The following is a 20634-nucleotide window of genomic DNA, read 5'->3' as shown; positions in this document are numbered from 1 at the left end:
TTTGGATAAAACTTTCATATAGACCGATGGTCCGATTTAGGGTCTTAGGCCCATAAAAGCCACATTTATTATCCGATTTTGCTGAAATTTGGGGCAGTGCGTTTTGTTAAGCCCTTCGACATCATTCGTCAATTAGGCCCAGATCAGTCCGGATTCGGAATGAAAGGTGGTTCAAATATATACCCGAGGTGGTGGATATTGAAAGTTCGGCTAGGCCGAACTTAATGCCTTTTTATTTGTTTTTTTTTAGCATTTTGTGCGGCCTTTTGGAATCTGTAAGGCTTTACCATGAGCTCGCTTTACCATGATCTTAAGCCATTTGATTGCCACTAAGGCGGCAATACTTTTTGTTTTGCCCAAAAAGTAATTGCGGACTTTTTAAAAGAAAATTAATGCATTTTTAATAAAACTTAGAATGAACTTTAATCAAATATACTTTTTTTTACACTTTTTTTCTAAAGCAAGCTAAAAGTAACAGCTGATAACTGACAGAAGAAAGAATGCAATTACTGAGCCACAAGCTGTGAAAAAATTTGTCAACGCCGATTATATGAAAAATCCGCAATTACTTTTTGGGCAACCCAATAGTTGATTTATGGTGCAATACGCAAACATGTGTTCACTTTGAGGTGTTAAAGTTCGCCAACAGTAGTTGGATGTGATTTTTTAGCCAAATATAATGCAGATTATTAAGCTTGAAACCCATCACGAATAAATTTCTTTTTAAATAAACTCAGAAGCAAATATATTAGACAGCCTGTAAACAATAATGGTAACCCTTCGTGTCAGCCACCCTGTACAAATAAAATCATCATTTGGTTTTAAATCAAAATATTTTCAAGGGTAGTCGAAATTTTCATTGGACTACAATTTCTGGAAAACAAAATCCTTCATCGTCAGTGTGCTTCGACATGTTGCCCACTCAATCTTTAAGTCTTATGAGCTTTGGTAAAATTTACCTAAATGAGAAACAGTTTGGGTCATAATCCCGAAGAAAACTGACTTTAAAAAATACTTTTGAAAACATTTTGAAACATTTCTTCGGGATTACGCACACATTCGTTCTCTATTTTTTAAATTTTTTAACTCTTAAGCTTTGGTTGAATACAACTTTTTTAAGTGTATTACACTCAATAGGAAACAGACTATCTGCCTCGAATATAATTAATTCAGTTATTAAATTAATAAGCCATGCTTCCATTCCCTCTTCTCATTATATAAAGTTAACATGTTAAAAAAATCATTGTAAGCCTCTTAGGAAAAAAACAAAAATCACACAAAATCTGTTCCGCAGAAGAAATTAGGCTTAGTAAAAATTTCCCATTACTTACTTCTTTACCCTTATGAACCTCATTAGCAGGTAACGCATGAAACACCTGGAATTGAGTCCAAAAAATCTGATTTGTTAAGTGTTTGTGGCCTATATGCACTTCCGTTTTATTTGTCTTTATTGTGGAAGAAAAAATCTTATCTCATGGTTCATTAAAAAGCCTTTCATAACTAACGCCTTAGGATTTGAAGTAATGAAGTGCTGCTAATGCCCTTTTTATAAAAGAATTATTGAGTTTAACGCACTGAAGATAAACCGAAAGTGATAAATTTCTTATAGACACGCATTTAAGAAACTACTTTTAAGCTTAGAGATCTCAAAATCAAATGGAATAATAAGAACTCAAGCTTGTTTAATCTCTAATCTTAGATTTCATTGTGTAAAATTTAAGTTTTATACCCACCACCTAAGGATGATGGTATATTCATTTTGTTATTCCGTTTGCAAAACTTTGAAATATACATTTGGGACCGTTTAAAGTATATAAACATTCTCGATTGTCGTAAAAATCTATGACGATTTAGCCATATCCGTCCGTCTGTCTGTCGAAATCACGCTACAGTCTATAAACAGGTAAAAGCGTGCTAAGTTCGGCAGGGCCGAGTCTAAAATACCCTCCACTATGGATCGCATTCTCCGGTATCTCGTCATACCCTACACCACTACTGTGGTACAGGATATTATAGCTTAGTGAATTAGTTTGTAACACCCAAAAGGAAGAGAGATACACCCATTGATAAGTATACTGATCGACTCAGAATCACTTTCTGATTCGATTTCGCTATGTCCGTCCGTCTGTCTGTCCATCTGTCTATGTTAATTTGTGTACAAACCACAGATCGCAATTTTCATCCGATCGTCTTCAAATTTGGTATGGGCATGTTTTTCGGTCTAGAGACAAAGCCTTTTGAAATTGCACAAAATCGGTTCAGATTTGGATATAGCTTTCATATATATTGGGTTGCCCAAAAAGTAATTGCGGATTTTTTAAAAGAAAGTAAATGCAATTTTAATAAAACTTAGAATGAACTTTAATCAAATATATTTTTTTACACTTTTTTTTTAAAGCAAGCTAAAAGTAACAGCTGATAACTGACAGAAGAAAGAATGCAATTACAGAGTCACAAACTGTGAAAATATTTGTCAACGCCGACTATATGAAAAATCCGCAATTACTTTTTGGGCAGCCCAATATGTTCGTGCGATTTGCAGTAATAATGCAATAAAATCATTGTGATCATTTGTGAACCGATTCTCTTGAAATTTGGCGGGAAGGATTTTCTTATGACTCTCGATATTACTCAACAATTTCATAAAAATCGGTTCAGATTTGGATATAGCTCCCATATATATTTTCGTCCGATTTCCAGTAATACAGCAATGACCTTTTGTTAACCGATACTCTTGAAATTTGGTAGGAAGGATTTTCTTATGATTCTCAATATTACTGGTGAATAGGCCGCTTCAGACTATATGTGACACATATGCCACGTTGAAGGTCATGGGAGAAGCCGTTGTACAAAATTTCAGCCAAATCGGATAATAGTTGCGCCCTCTAGGGGCTCAAGAAGTCAAAATCCCAGATCGGTTTATATGGCAGCTATATCAGGTTATATAGCAATTTCAACCATACTTAACACAGTTGTTGGAAGTCATAACAAAACACCTTATGCAAAATTTCAGCCAAATCGGATAGGAATTGCGCTCTCAAGTGGCACAAGAAGTCAAGATCGGTTTATGTGGCAATTTAGCAAAAAAATGCAAATTTTGCCCATGAACATTCCACTAAGGAACAGATGCAATCTTCTCACATATCAATGAGTGCAATCCGATTCAAGTTTAAGTTCAATGATAAGGGGCCTCCTTTTTATAGCCGAGTCCGAACGGCGTGCCGCAGAGCGACACCTCTTTGGAGAGAAGTTTTACATGGCATAGTACCTCATAAATGTTGCCTGCATTAGGAGGGGAAAACCACCGTTGACAATTCTTTCTGATGGTCTCGCCAGGATACGAACCCAGGCGTTCAGCCGCATAGGCGAACATGCTAGCCTCTGCGCTACGGTGGCCTTGGACCGATATGACCCATTTAGAATCCCAACCGACCTACACTAAGAAGAATAAGTATTTGCGCAAAATTTCAAGCGGCTTCATGCGAAAGTTAGCGTGCTTTCGACAGACGGACGGACCTGGCTAGATCGACTTCAAATGTCATGACAACGTTACAAACAGAATGACGAAATTAGTATGCCTCCATCCTATGGTGGAGGGTATAAAAATAGAGATATGTGGACTGAAATGTTGCACAGATTCCATTTTTTTGTTCATACTCGTAGGCAGGTTAAGTTCGTAGATGGGCTATATCGGGCCATATCTTGATAAAGCCCGTATATAGCCCTTCGATATCCTTCGTTAATTTGGGCCAGATCGGTACAGATTTGGTTATAGCTGCCATATAGACCGATCCTCCGATTTAGGGTCTTAGGCCCATAAAAACCACATTTATTATCCGATTTTGCCAAAATTTGGGACAGTGAGATGTGTTATCCTCTTCGACATCCTTCTTTGATTTGGCCCAGATCGGTCCAGATTTGGATATAACTATCATATAGACCGATCCTCCGAATTTGGGTCTTAGGCCCATCAACGCCACATTTTTTATCCAATTTTGCAGAAATTCGGGAGAGTGAGTTGTCTTAGGCCCTTCAACATCCTTAGTTAATTTGGCACTTATCGGTTGAGATTTGGATATAGCTGCCTTATAGACCGATCTCTCGATTTAAGGTCTAAGGACCATTAAAGGTCATCATTTATTGTCCGATTTCTCAGAAATTTCGTATAGCAACTTGTGTTCTGTTTAATTTGACCCAGCTCGGACCAGATTTGGACATAAGTACAATATAGACCGATCTCTCGATTTAAGGTCTTGGGGCCATAAAAGGCGCATTTATTGCCCGATTTCTCAGAAATTTGGTACAGCGAGTTGTGTTAGGCTTCTCGATATCCCTGCTTATTTTTTTGACATAGGGCGGTTGAGATTTAGGTATAGCTGCCATATACACCGATCTCGCGATTTCAGGTCTTGGGCTTATAAAAGGTTCGATTTCTCAGAAATTTGGTAGAGAGAGTTGTGTTAGGCACCTCAATATCAGTGTCTAACTTGACATAGATCGGTTCAGATATAGACACAGCTTCCATATAGATAGATATCTCTATTTAAGGTCTTAGACTCATAAAATGTGAACTAATTAACAGATTTGGCTGAAATTAGGCACAATGAGTTGCGTAAGACCCTTCGACATTCGTATAAAGTTTGGAGAAGATCGGGCTATATTTGGATATTGCTGTCATAAATATGAACCGATCTCCTGATCTAAGTTCTTAGGCCCATAAAAGGTGAATTTTTAACCGATGAATTTAGTACAATGAGTTGTGCTAGACCCTTACATAGCCTTCCTGGCTATTTATATCCGAGGTGTTGTGTATCCAAAGTTCGTCCCGGCCGAACTTTAAGCCTTTTATACTTGTTTTTTTTTTGGTTTTTTTGTCTTAAGCAATTGGAGTTGTAAGATTTTTAGCCGGACTAAAGCTTATTTTTATGTTTGACCGTCCACTGTATGGTAATATAATCGCAGTTTTAATCAGGCTAAGAAAAACCATTTGCTATTCATCATCTGACGTTGGATTTATTTTGCCAGAAACGACATTGCACTATACGAATATATTTAAATAAAAACTACAAATTGCATATGACTGAGGTGGAAAAGAAAATTTATTTATTAGCTCAACAGTGCATTCTAGGAAGCAGATTTGTTAGCTATGGGCAATATATTGTAGAAAATAGACTGCCACTATAATCAAAGCTAAACTAATAGAGGTTAGGTTTAAAGAAAAGGCGATACATAAAGTATCAGGTACTATATAAAGTACCTAGTACTATATAAATTACCTTTTACTATATAAAGTAACTGGTACTATATTATAGTAACTGGTACTATATTATAGTACCTGGTACTATATTATAGTACCTGGTACTATATTATAGTACCTGGTACTATATAAAGTACCTGGTACTATATAAAGTACCTAATACTATATAAAGTATCTGCTATTGTATAAAATACCTAATACTATATAAAGTACCAGGTACTATATAAAGTACCTGGTACTATGTAAAGTACCTGGTACTATGTAAAGTACCTGGTACTATGTAAAGTACCTGGTACTATATAAAGTACCTGGTACTATATAAAGTACCTGGTACTATATAAAGTACCTGGTACTATATAAAGTACCTGGTACTATATAAAGTACCTGATACTATATAAAGTACCGGGTACCATATACAGCTCCTGGTACTATATAAAGTAAAGAGGCCACCGTATAAAGTAACTGGTACTATATAAAGTACCTGATACTATATAAAGCACCGGGCACTATACACAGCACCTGGTACTATATAAAGTAAAGAGACCACCGTAGCGCAGATGTTACCATGCCCGCCTATGACGCTGAACGCCTGGGTTCGAAACCTGCCAAGAACACCAGAAAAAAATTCCAGCGTTGGTTATCCCCATCCAAGTGCTGGCGTCATTTGTGAGGTAATATGCCATGTTAAAACTTCTCCCCAAAGAGGTGTCGCGCTGCGGCACGTCGTTCGTGCTCTGGTATAAAAAGGAGGACCCTTATCATTGAGCTTGAAATTTAATTGAACAGTACTCAGTGATAGGCGAGAAGTTTGCCCCAGTTCCTTAGTGCATTTTTGCGCAATTTACATTTGCATGTAAAGTACCTGCTACTATAAATTACCGGGTACTATATAAAGTACCTGGTGCTATATAAAGTACATGATACTATTGGGTTGCCAAAAAAGTAATTGGGGATTTTTTAAAGGAACGTAAATGCATTTTTAATAAAACGTAGAATGAACTTTAATCAAATATACTTTTTTACACTTTTTTTCTAAAGCTAGCTAAAAGTAACAGCTGATAACTGACAGAAGAAAGAATGCAATTACAGAGTCACAAGCTGTGAAAAAATTTGTCAACGCCGACTGTATGAAAAATCCGCAATTACTTTTTGGGCAACCCAATATATAAAGTACCTGGTACTATATAATGTACCTGGTACTATATATTTTACCTGTTACTTTATATTGACCTGGTACTATATAATGTACCTGGTACTACAATATGTAGTATATAATGTACCTGGCACTATATATTGTACTTGGTACTATATATTGTACCTGGTACTATATAAAGTACCTGGCACTATATAAAATACCTGTACTATATGAAGTACCTGGTACTATATACTGTACATAGTACTGTATAAAGTACATATTAAGTACCTGGTACTATATAAAGTACCTGGTATCAAAAAAAAACTTTTTAACTCCACAGTAATTAATTTTCTTTAACTCACCTTTGAAACTTACTGTCCTTGTTGCCAAAATAAAATGTGCACTGAGCAATTAATCAAAACACCCACTTAAAAAACGTTATTTATGGCATGTATTTTTGACATTAAGCCGTAAAATTGCATTTGGTGACTTTTGATGAATGCACGCTTCCCCCCTCTCTTTTACCAAATGAGGAAACAAACAAAAAGGCAAACCACAAAACTAATCAAAGTAAACTTGATTCGGGTTTGCTCCCCTCCCAAAAGTGATATCTAACACGAAAAGGCAAACTACGCCAATGAAGCCCACATTTAGGGATAGATACATTTGCCACAAACGTTTTTCGTTTGGATTTTGTGGCCTGCTTAAGAAAAAGTGTGTGTTTATCACCTATCGCAGGCTTTTAATCTGCCTACAAAACAATTTAACAATTTAAACAATGACCCGAAAAAGCCTAAGCGCACATTTGTAATAAAATTTATATAGAGTTTCCGAGATGACGTCAATTCTGAAGTGCTCTCAGTCAATTTGTAGCTGTGGTGTGGCTTTTGATTGTTGTTAACTTTTTTCTTCTATTTTTTTGGTGGAGACTTTTGAGATACATTACGATGTGAAGTTCAATGCTCTACACATTTGATTTTTTTCTTGGCAAAATCATTTAAACTTGAATGGGTATCAATGTGGAATGGCCTAAATATGTTTACCTATATGGTGTTTTTGGGTATGGTCTTTCGAATATTGAAATTGTGTTTTATTTATAGAGCAAATGGTGATTTGCTATTGACGTTTATGGGATGATGAACCGTTTATTGTGGTCGAATGTTCATGCTATAGGCGGCAGCACTTGTAATTGTTTCGGAAAATGAAAGCTATTAGAGAATTTCAATGGCATCTGTGATTTGAGGCAATGTGGACGACATTTTTTATAGAAAAATTTAAAAAAAGATTCTCCAGAAATAAAATTTTGGTAATATTTTCCTAAAAACATATAATTTTTATAGAAACAAAATTTTCACAAAATTTTCTATAGGATTTTCTTCTTTGGAAACAAATAATAAAAAACTCAAAAATTTTCTACAGCAAAAAAAAAATTGTATAAAGTACGGCCGGCCCGAATCTTATATACTCCTCCATCTTGCATGGCATTTGTCGAGAATAATGGATAAGATTGGAAATATATCAAGTTATAGTCCTATTCGGACCATAAGTGAATTGAATTGCGCCTTCTAAACGCCTAAGAAGTAAAGATCCCAGATCGGTTTATATGGTAACTATATCATGTTATGAACCGATTTGAACCATACTAGGCACAGTTGTTGGAAGTCGCAAAAAAACACCTCATGCAAAATTTCAGCCAAATCGGATTACAAGTGCGCCCTCTAGAAGCTCAAGAAGCCAAGATCCCAGATCGGTTTATATGGCAGCTATATCTGGTTATGTATCGGTTTGAACCATACTAAGCTCAGTTATTGGAAGTTATAAAAAAGCACTTCATGCAAAATTTCAGCCAAATCGGATCAGAATTGCGCCCTCTAGAGGCCTAAGAAGTCAAGATCCCAGATCGGTTTATATGACAGACATATCAGGTTATGTACCGATTTGAACCATACTTAGCACAGCTATTGGAAGTGATAACTAAACATCTCATGCAAAATTCAAACCACATCGGATGAGAATTACGCCCTCTAGTGGCTCAAGTCAAAATCCAAGATCGGCTTATATGGCAGCTATATCAAAACATGAACGATATGACCCATTTGCAATCCCAACCGACCTACACTAATTAGATATATCTGTGCAAAATTTCAAGCGTCTATCGTTACTCCTTAGAAAATAAGCGTGCTTTCGACAGACGGACGGACGGATGGACTCCCCTTTTAAAAAACGCCAGATCTCGGAGATGTGTGCGATTTAAGCGAAATTTTATATGGCGCCTTATGGTACCCGAAAAACATGAAATTTGTATTTTGGGGTCAAATAAACTGGGGGGACCAAAACCCACCCGAGCGGACATGCTTATCGAATGGTACAATATGGGTATCAAATAAAAGGTGTTTATAAGTAGAGTAGGAAGTTGGCATTAAAATGACACCATAAGTGTCAAGGGGGTCCCCCACCCCCAAAAAACCATCCAACAGGACACTTTTATCGCTCTGGGCAATATGGGTAATAAATTGAGAGTTATTTAAGAGTAGAGTACAAATCTGACATAAAAATTTCTGACATGATGTCTGAGGGTTCTCTCCACTCCCCAAACCTCCCAGTAGGACATATTTATCGATTAAGACCATATGGGACTTAAATGAAAGGCATTTGGGAGTTAAATACGAATAGGGTATTAAAAATTGGGTCCAAGTACCTAGGAGACCGCCACAGGCCCAAAACCGTTCAAAAGTAGCACACAAAAGTGGAACGATCGACACGAAATTGGACTCAAATTTGGGAGTAGAGTATGAATATGATATTTAAAATTAGGTCCAAGTATCTAGGGAGCCGTCCCAAGTCCAAACCGCCCCAAAAGTACCGCCAAAAATCAAAGTGGACCGATCGAGGCAATATGGGACTCAAATGAAAGGTTTTCGGGAGTAGAATACAAATATGGTGTCTAAAATTGGATCCAAATACTTAGGGTGTTTCCCCAAGAGTACATCCGAAAATAAAAAGAGGACCGATCGGAAAATATAGGACTCCAATGAAAGGTATTCGGAAGTAGAGTATGAATATGATATTCAAACTTGGATCCAAGTATCAAAGGAGCTGTCTCAAGTCCAAAACCCCACCAAAAGTACCGCCAAAAATCAAAGTGGATGGTAGGGACAATATGGGACTCAAATGAAAGGTATTCCGGAGTAGTATACGAATATGATGACAATACTTTAATCCAAGAACCTGGAGCACCGCCCCAAAAGTACCGCCAAAAATCAAAAGCGGACCGATCGGAACAATATAGGACACCAATGGAAAGTATTCCGGAGTAGAGTATAAATATGATATTAAAGCATGGAAACTAGGGAACCATCCAGAAGCCCAAAACCGCCCAAAATTAAAATGTATCGATCGGGACTATATGGGACGCCAATGAAAGGTATTCGAGGGTTGAGTATGAGTATGATTATCGAGGTATTCGGGAGTAGACTACGAATATGGTATTAAAAATGAGGTTCAAGTGATAGGAGGTGGCCTACCCCTCAAAACACCTCATAAAATCATGGCTATATGGGGTTCTATAAAAGGTATATGGTAGTAAATAAACAAATTGTACTAGGGAGATACATATGGTAGTAAGCAAGAAACTTATTTTACGCTTGGTGTTAATGATGTACGGATATAAATTAATTTTTGCAAAATTTGCTAATTAATAAAATTTGGAGATACTTTTTTTATTTTACTTTAATTGGCTATGACAGAATATTTGTTCCACTAGCCGAACGTAAAATAGCATTCCAAGCGCCTCGATCTTCTGTGCTCATTCGAAAATCTCTGACACCAAGTTTCGAGGTGTCTCCCACCACTTGATCTTTCCATCGGGCTTTTGGTCATCCCGGTTTGCGTGTACTACCGTGTTTGCCTTCAAAAGACTTCTCTGCTGGAGCTTCTTCATCCATTCTGAGAACATGTCGCCTATATTCTCCATTAACGAAAACTGGTCCATATATTTTACGAAGAATCTTTCTCTCAAATACTCCAAGCACTGCCTCATCTGCTTTCAGAAGTACCCATGCTTCAGAACCATATTACAGCACGGGTAGTATCAGCGTCTTGTGTTGTGTAATCTTCGTCTCTCGAGAGGTGGCCTTGTTTCTAAACTGCTTACTGAGTCCAAAGTAGCATCTTTTTGCCAATATTATTTTTCGCTTTATCTCAAAACTGGTGTCATTCGTTTCGGTTATGGTGGTGCCGAGGTAGATAAAGTTACTGACTATCTCAAAGTTGTGGTTCCGAACTTTCTCCATTTTCTTTATCTGCCCTGTTGTACAAGGCGTTTTGGGAGGAGGGTGGATTTGCAAATGAGAATTCAACTGGGGCAAACTTCTCACAAATCAATGACTGCTGTCCGATTTAATTTTAAGTTCACTGATTAGAGATCTCCTTTTTATAGCCGATTCCGAACGGTGTGCCGCACAGCGACACCTCTTTGGTGAGAAGTTTTTACATGGCAAAGTTCACAAATGTCGCTAGCTTTAGAAGGGGATAACCACCGCTGAATAATTTTCTCATGTTCCTGCCAGGATTCGAACCCAGGCGTTCAGCGTCATAGGCAGACATGGACATGGTGGCCTCCAGGCCTAAAGCCGCATTGATAGGGTCCAATTATCTCATTGACTTTAGGTTTTAATCTTTAACACGCTCGAGAGTATCTTGTATGCGATGAGGAGGAGACTTATTACTCCGTTGTTGGCACATATCGTTTTGTCTCCTTTCTTGTATACGGGACATAGTACGCAGAGGTTCCAATCATCGGGTATGCGTTCTTCTAGCCAGATTGCTCAGATAAGCTGATGCATACGCCTTATTAGCATGTCGCCTCCGGTCTTAAATAGTTCAGCGGGTAACCCGTCGGCTCCTGCTGCATTGTTGTTCTTTAGTATGTTGTTAATCATATTTCTATTCCACAAAAATAAAATTTTCGAAAAAAAACTTTCGTTAGGTAAATTTTAAAAGCTCCCACCCTCCCATCACTTCTAAAGTTATTGGAGTTTCAACACCTTCAACTCTTCTAACATAAGTTAGTCGTTCTCACCAAATAAAATAAAAAAACCAGTCAAAACATCACTAAAATTACCATATTAAGATGGTGTCACTGTTAAAGCGGCAGACTAAAACCAAAAAAAAGAAATAAAATTAAAAATAAAATCGTTTCCTAAATTGGATAAAGGGTAATCGAAACGATGGAAAACATATGTCACGACATCGATAAAGTCCATCGCGACTACCTCCCTTTTACCCCAATTTGGGCATCAAGTGACAAGAATACTTAATTGAGTTGTCGCCTTCCCCCGTTTTTCCTTTCTTCGGCCAGCTATCAGCAAGCCGAAGCGGTATTGGAATTGAAAAACTTATTTATTGTAAATTTGCATTGTTTCCACAATGAATTGGACAGACAGAGTTGGGGAATAGGTGTCAAAGTTTTTTCCTTTGTGTATGTATTATTCCAAAGTGCATTGAGTCGAACGGCTATCGATGGTACGTACGTGCAGGTGTAATACTTGGCCCCCAAGCGACAGCTAACCAAAAGCGGTGCTGAGTAAAACCAATGCAGCTCAATGAATATTCATTCATTCATGGCTAGTTGGTTAATGCCACGAAATTGGTCGCCACAAAATGCCTTTTGGGTAATGAATAAGCTGAAAGCGTTGACAACAAAGAAAAGAAATACATATGGCGTTGGGTTTCCCTCAAAAAAGGCTTTGCAATAAAAATACAATTTGTATTGTATTTAACGTGGAGCTATAAAATAACCTCCCTTTTTGTCAAAAACAATTTAACGATCGCCCAAATTTTGTCAGGGTTTTAGAAATGCCGACTTCTGTTCCTGTTTTCTCTTTTCGAATCAAAGAATCGAGGAGAGGAAAATCATTTAAAATGAATTGAAGGTGTTTCAATTAGAACATAGGCTTAAATAAGTGATCCAACACAATAAATTCTATTTGGGGTACAAGAAGAAAAATGTATACAGAAAGATATTATGAAAAATTTGGGTTCCTTTCATCATCAAATTTGATTACGTGACCATCTGGTTTCAAAAACTCATAATGTATAGGTCGTTGTGAAACCCATTTCAAGTTTGATCCATTTAGAGAAGCTACCGAACACAGTTGTTATCGGTATTAAATTAGATTTTCGATAAAAGCTTCTGTTCTTATAATCAACATCCTAGTCAAGTATAATTTACATGAGTTTTTGTAGAAGGAAATCATCGGGAGGGTACATACGATTCACCCCGGTTATAAAATGACCCAGTTCTTAATTTTAATTTAAAAATTTTACTGCACACATAAAGGAGTAAACAAGATTTTATTGAAGATATTAACGAACTAATTTTTAGTGAAACCCGTTTTCTTATATCAATTCAGTTGTTTGAGATACTTCAAATGTTTATTATAATTAATATTACTCATACGCATAATTTATAACGTCTTTCAATTGCTTGTATGAATTGATCGAGAAACTCTGCGAAAACAAAATAGTTGATACTAGGTAAAGCTTTAAGGAAATGTTTATCGTATGTATGTGTGCAAACCCATACTAGCTTGAGAACACATATAAAATACATAAAAAACAAGTTCTTTTCATTTTTTTTTTCAATTTTTATTTTAATATCATTCTAGTGAGAGTATAGCTTAACCCAAGAGGTCTGTTTACACTTATGTTTCTACAAGAGGTATTTCTATTAAACCAATGATGATTTATTGGATGTGCACGACGATTGCGGAAATCGTCGGGAGGATGTATACGATTCACCCCGGTTATAAAATGACCTAGTTCTTAATTTTAATTTCAAAGTTTTATTGCACACATAAAGGAGTAAACATGATTTTATTGAAGTCATTTACAAAGAAATTTTTGTGGAAACCAGTTTTCTTATATCAATTCAATTGTTTGAGATACTTAAAATGTTTATTATAATTAATATTACTCATACGCATAATTTATAACGTCTTTCAATTGCTTGTATGAATTGATCGAGAAACTCTGCGCAAACAAAATAGTTAATACTAGATAAAGCTTTAAGGAAATGTTTATCGTATGTATGTGTGCAAACCCATACTAGCTTGAGAACACATATAAAATACATGAAAAACAAGTTCTTTGATTTAATATACTCATATGTTTTTTTTTTAATTTTTTTTAATATCATTCTAGAGAGTGTGTAGCTCACCCCAAGAGGTATTTTTATTAAACCAATGATGATTTATTGGATGTGCACGACGATTGCGGAAATCGTCGGGAGGGTGTATACGATTCACCCCGGTTATAAAATCACCTAGTTCCTAATTTTAATTTCAAAGTTTTATTGCACACATAAAGGAGTAAACAAGATTTTATTGAAGCTATTAACGAAGAAAATTTTAGTGAAATTCGTTTTCTTATATCAATTCTGTTGTTTGAAATACCACAAATCTTCATTACAATTAATATTACTCATACGCATGACTTATAATGCCTTTCAATTGCTTGTATGAATTGATCGAGAAACTCTGCGCGAACAAAATAGTGGATACTAGGTAAAGCTTTAAGGAAATGTTTTTCGTATGTATGTGTGCAAACCCATACTAGTTTAAGAGCAAATCTAAAATACATGAAAAACAAGTTCTTTGATTTAATATATTCATATGTTTTTTTTATTTTTAATTTAATATCGTTCTAGAGAGAGTGTAGCTTACCCCAAGAGGTATTTTTATTAAACCAATGATGATTTATTGGATGTGCACGACGATTGCGGAAATCGTCGGCGGGTATATACCATTCACCCCGGTTATAAAATGACCTAGTTCCTAATTTTAATTTTTAAGTTTTATTGCACACATAAAGGAGTAAACATGATTTTATTGAAGTCATTAACAAATAAATTTTTAGTGAAACCAGTTTTCTTATATCAATTCTGTTGTTTGAAATACCACAAATCTTCATTACAATTAATATTACTCATACGCATGACTTATAATGCCTTTCAATTGCTTGTATGAATTGATCGAGAAACTCTGCGTGAACGAAATAGTTGACACTAGGTAAAGCTTTAAGAAAATGTTTTTCGTATGTATGTGTGCAAACCCAAGACAAGTTCTTTTATTACTTAAAAGTTATTTTAAAGAGTATTTAGCTTACCCTATGAGGTCTTTTTACGCTTATGTTCCTACAGGAGTAAATTCAATAGGGTTAAACCAATGATGATTTATTGGATGTGCATGAGCACATCGACTGCGAGACCAGTGCTGACATATGGGCCATTGATGTGGCGTAAGGCTGTAAATAGGAAAACTAGGAGATTCAAGAACGTCCAAAGATTAACCTGAAAGTAAGTAGGCAGGAGGTCAGTAAAGCTATCGGTATCATAAAAGGACATATAGGACTACCAGCTCACTTATGCAAATTCGGTGCAACAAGTGAAAGTATGTGTAGGGCATGCAGGGAAGATGATGAGACATTGGAGCATTTCCTATCTCATTGTCAGGCTTTCGCAGCTAACAGACACTCTCACTTAGGTAGGGTTACAATACCAGACACAAACCAACTTAGGGGCGTGGTCTGGAAAACAATTAAGGATTTTGTAAGCAGCACGGAATTCCTGACTTAAATTTTCTTTTTTCAAGGTTACTTTTCAGTATTTAGAGCGAACAACAATCCGATTACTGGCTCAGGTGTGTATCCATAGTGGCATGGGCCAGATTTATATTCGCACTAGCTATGAGGGAGCAATGAGATTCTTTCGGCAAGCTGGAAACAGTGCTGCATATGTAATCTATTGAGGTCTATCTCGGGAACTGTGCCGCTAATGTTGAGTTCAGACTGAAGGAGGATGGTCCAGGGTAGACTGAGTAGGTTCGCGGACCTCCTAACATCAAGACCGAGGTGATGTAGAATCTTCAGGATTCGCTTTTCCGGAAAAGTGCAGAAAATATTGTATTCGAAAAACGGGATTGGCAGTCTACCCTGCTGTGCTCGCTATAGGTATGTCGCCCATGGGTTAGGTATTTGAGAAATGAGATTGCGAGTCTACCCTGCTGTACTCGCTATAGGTATGTCGGCCATTAGAGTAGCAGCCAATTTTCAAAACAGACTCACTTAGACTATTTAGAGTTCATTGTGACAGAACAGGTCTATCGTCGTAATCGAACCCATGATCTCGCACTGGTAATACGAGCACGCTACTGATTGATCCATATCGACTTCTGACCAGTGATCGATCTTTCAGTCAGAGTTCTGTGCTTTAATGATAGCCCCAAATGAAATTCTGGGAAATTATTTACTCAGGATTTATGTGAACGGTATGGAGCGGTCAAGTCTTTGGATACGAGTACAGATTTTTAAAAACGTCTTGCTAAAGGAGAAATGTAACAGCCACCGGCTTATTGTATATGCTATAGAAGAAGAAGAGGGGGTAAATAGAGGAGGGTCTCATACCACCTGGCACAGAACGCGATCCGAGTTACGATCTTCAGGATTCGCTTTCCCGGAAGAGAGGATTGGGCGGGGCATTGGGAGAACAATGAGACCTAGTTCTTCACTGATGTTCTGAAGATGAAGTCTGGGAGGATTGGGGGTCTTATGCGATGTTTTCGATTAGGGCATGTTGCTGAGACAACTGCATGGTCTTTCAAGCAGAAATCTGTGCCATTGCGGTAGCTGCTGGTTGCAAATTTGCCCACGAACATTCCATTAGGGAACTGGGGAAAACTTCTCACAAATCAATGAGTGCAATCCGATTCAAGTTTAAACTCAATGATAAGGAGCCTCCTTTTTATAGCCGAGCCCGAACGGTGTGCCGCAGAGCGACACCAATGTCGGCAGCATTAAGGGGGGATAACCACCGCAGAAAATTTTTCTGATTTTTTCTGCCAGAATTCGAACCCAGGCGTTTAGCGTCATAGGCGGACATGTTAACCTCTGCACTACAGTGGCAGTGCTGGTTACATTCCACCGCCTTTGAATCTCCGCACTTGGTGGACAGTATAGCTGCGCTTAAGGCCATGGATTCGGAAACTGTTTTTGCAATGCTTGTTGGAATGTTGGGAATCGCCCAATACCTGTCACTGGTCGAGCTAATGAACATAGTGAATGTTTCAATGCCGAGATGGGAATCTGAGTTTTTGACATTCGATTAGAAGTTGCTATAAAGGAGTCATAATTGGGCACAGTTTGATAACGTTCGGGGCGTTAAAGAATCTGTCTGGATGGGGAGGGCCAACGGGGTTTACTAAAACTCTAGAAAGACTAAACTTATACTTTTCACCAAGAGCTGAGTATTTTCATCCCCTGTTCTCGATTAGATGAAGCTGCCGATCTCTCCGGAGGTCAAGTTCTAGGGCGTAATTCTTGACCAAACGCGAAGTTAGAGAATGATGATTGAATAATGGTTCAAAAGGGGACTGGATGTGCTCTACTTCCGTCACAACTCGATAGGAACGAGCTGGGGGCTTTGGTTGGAGACGGTGCACTGGATGTATACGGCGGGTTTTCAGCCAATTCTCACCTATAGATGTCTGGTGTGGCATAAGGCTCTCAATAACTGGGTCCTCCGCAAGATTATCGAGAATGTACAGGGTACAATGGAAGTGCTGATCTCTGGGTCAAGGAGAAGCATCTCAACAGAGGCGCTTAAACCATTCTCAATCTATGGCTCATGAACTTCTATGTTGGGTGTGTGGCAGCGAAGATTGCCCTAAGACTGCGGAAGACAGGTTTACGGCACTCCTTTAATTTTAGGCATTCTTCTATTTTGCGGGCAGATGCGGTGTGGCGGCATGGTATATGCGTGACGGATTATATTGAAGGGGAGTTCTTCCTTGTTGATGGAGCTCGAGTCTTCATTCAATTCCTTGAAATTAGGGAATCTTATAGGCTTCTGGACGGGTACAGCGTGTTTCAGGCGGATGTCTTCGCGGTCCTGAAGATAGTGAATATGATGTCAATGCGGGAGCGGCAGCATGATCAGACAGGACAGTCAGCAGGCGCTGAAGGCTCTGGCGTTACACAGTGAAGCGAACAGAGGAAACAGTGGTCAAAAATCAACATTTTCAATTGCGAATTATCAAAAAAAAAAAACCATACCCCCCCAGGACAGATTTTCTTCTTCATATCGTGGGGGTAGGTCTTTTCTATACCCACCCCCATGGGGGTGACGAAAAGACTAATTTATTAATTTCCTTGAGTCGATATAGCCATGTCCATCCGTCCCTCTGTCCGTCTAAATCACAAAGACATAAAGCAAGCCACTCAAAAATTTGATCGGATACTCCTTATAGATGTAGATTGCAAATGGTCCATATCGGATCAGATTTGGATACAGCCCCCATATAAACCGATCCCCAGTTGTGACTTCTTGAGCCCCTGGAAGCCGAAATTTTCATTCAATTTGGCTGAAATTAAGCACGTAGTTGTCTGTAAAAAAATTCAACAACTGTGTCAAGTACGGTCCGAATCGGTCTATAACCTGATATAGCTCCCATATAAACCGATCTCCCGATTTGATTTCTTGAGCCCTTACAAGCCGCATTTTTTGTCCGATTTGGTTGAAATTTGGCACGCAATGTTCTATTTTGACTTTAAACAACTGTGTCCAGCACGGTTTAAATCGGTCTATAACCTGATATAGCTCCCATATAAACTGGTCTTCCGATTTGGCATCTTGAGCCCCCGGAAGCCGAAATTTTCATTCAATTTGGCTGAAATTAAGCACGTAGTTGTCTGTAAAAAATTTCAACAACTGTGTCGAGTACAGTCTGAATCAGTATTTAACCTATTATAGCTTCCATATAAACCGATCTCCTGATTTGACTTCATGAGCCCTTTCAAGCCGCAATGTTTGTCCGATTTGGCTGAAATATTGCATGCTGTGTTCTGTTACGACTTTCAACAACTGTGCCAAGTATGGTCTAAATCTGTCTATAATCTGATATAGCTCCCATATAAACCGATCACCCGATCTCATATAAACCGATTAACTAACCTTGCCAAAAATCGTCAGGTGTTAATTTGTTTTTGGGCCATTGAAGGACAATATCTGAGGAATTTGGCATTCGACTACCACTTCTTCAGCATTTTTATGAAAAAGGTTTTTAATGTTCTGTCTGTTTGTTGATATTTCTTCCTTCCTCTGGACCCACGTTTCATCGACTAGCGTTAATTTGATGAAATTAAAGAAAATACATCCAAAGTCAAAGTTGCTAGTAAAGTCATGCAAACCTTTTGCCCCCACAACATATCCTCTAAAACCCTTTATTATTTTCTGAATGACGTTATAGAAACTTGCCAACAGACATTAGGTGAAAAAATTACTAGGAATTAACGCCTTCGTTGAAAACAAAGAAATACCCTAAAGGCTTTAAATTTTTATAGGCGTAGCCTACCTGTTGACTACCTATAAAGCACACACATTCCCACACATAAACAAATGCTTCCTTTTGATCACTCTCCCAACTGTGGCCCAAAACACGCCATACGAAACTCCTCTGTTTCAGTCCAACCTCACCTCATATCGCACCATTCACCCATCGACTAATTACGTGCAACATTTGGACATGACACTTGCACGCAAGCCTCAAAGGTTAAAAATGCAGCTTGGCATGTACCAAAATCCAGTGTCCACTGTCTATGGACAGGCATTTGTTTTTCTCCCGTTGATGTCAATGGTTGTCTTTTTGGTGGACAAAGACTTATGAACTCTCCATGCAGACTGGAGGCAACATCATGCTAACCATAGGACATAACATGATGGCGCTTGTTTGCTATCGTCCACACCATTCTAAATGCAAGATTTTGTTGCTGCTGCTGGGTGTTGCGTTTTGAAACAAGTTTTAGCCGAATTTTTTTTTTTTTTTGAAAACTTTGTTGAGATAATTAATTTTTGTATACAGTTTTTGGAGATGTTTTGTTATTTGATAAAATGGACCGCCTCATAGAAACCATGGGCATATATCTCAAACAAGCTATATCGGGCAAAAATTGCACATTTTGCCCATGAACATTCCACTAAGGAACAGGGCCAAACTTCTCACCTATCAATGAGTGCAGTCCGATTAAAATTTAAGCTCAATGAGAAGGGGCCTCCTCTCTCCTCTTTGGAGAGAAGTTTTACATGGCATATTACCTCACAAATGTTGCCAGCATTAGGAGGGGAAAGCCAACGCTGGAAAATTTTTTTCTGATGGTCTCGGCAGGATTCAAACCTAGGCGTTCAGCGTCATAGGCGTACATGCTAACCTCTGCGCTACAGTGACCTCCCAGGCACTATTCCCAATTCTTCTAAATCAATCACCAGACTCTCAATCGTAGAGAGTGAGGGCTTACAAAGCTGCAGCAAAGAAAAAGAAGACAAGTAAAAGAGTGCCGGTCCGAATCTTGAGAACCCACCACCATTGATTCTGCTAAAATATGAGAGCTATATCATGATATGGATCAATTTGGACCGTACCTGGAACAGTTATTGAGAATCAAACAGGGCACTATGTGCAAAATCTCAGCCAAATCGGACAAAAATTATGGCTTCCAGGGACTCAAGAGGACAAATCAGGAGATCGGTTTATATGGGAGCTATATCAGGTTATAGACCGATTTGAACAATACTTGGCACAGTTGTTGGAAGTCATAACAGAACACTACATGCAAAATTTCAGCAAAATCGTAAAAAAATTTCGGCTTGTAAGGGTTCAAAAAGTCAAATCGGAAGATCGGTTTATATGGGAGCTGTATGAATTATACACCGGTTCGAACCGTACTTAGCATAGTTAAAAGAAGACTCAACAGAATACCATGTGCCAATTTTCAGCCAAATTGGACAAAAATTGCGTCTTCCAGGGGCTCAAAAAGTCAAATCGGGACATCGGTTTATATGGGAGCTATATCAGGTTCTTGACCGATTTAGATCGTACTGCGTCACAGGCTACAATGGTACAATGGAATTCGATATCCGCATTCAGGGCAAAGCGTCCCCACCCTAAAAAGATATTAGAGAGTTAAAGAAGGCGCCGCGGAGCGGGCCCGGTTCGGCTAGTAGTACATATATTCTTGATGGCCTCAACGCTCTGAGTCGATCCAGCCATGTCCGTTCGTCCGTCTGTCTGTCGAAATCATAATAGCGGTAGAACGCCTGAAGCTAGCTGCTTGAAATTTTGCACTGGTATTTAATATTGATGTGGGTCGTTGAGGTTTATAAATGGGCCATATCGGTTCAGATTTGGATGTA

This window comes from Stomoxys calcitrans, chromosome 4 (assembly GCF_963082655.1).
Source record: "Stomoxys calcitrans chromosome 4, idStoCalc2.1, whole genome shotgun sequence".
Lineage (NCBI taxonomy): Eukaryota > Metazoa > Arthropoda > Insecta > Diptera > Muscidae > Stomoxys > Stomoxys calcitrans.
The sequence above is the reverse complement of the archived record's forward strand: the minus strand, read 5'-3'. Positions refer to the sequence as shown.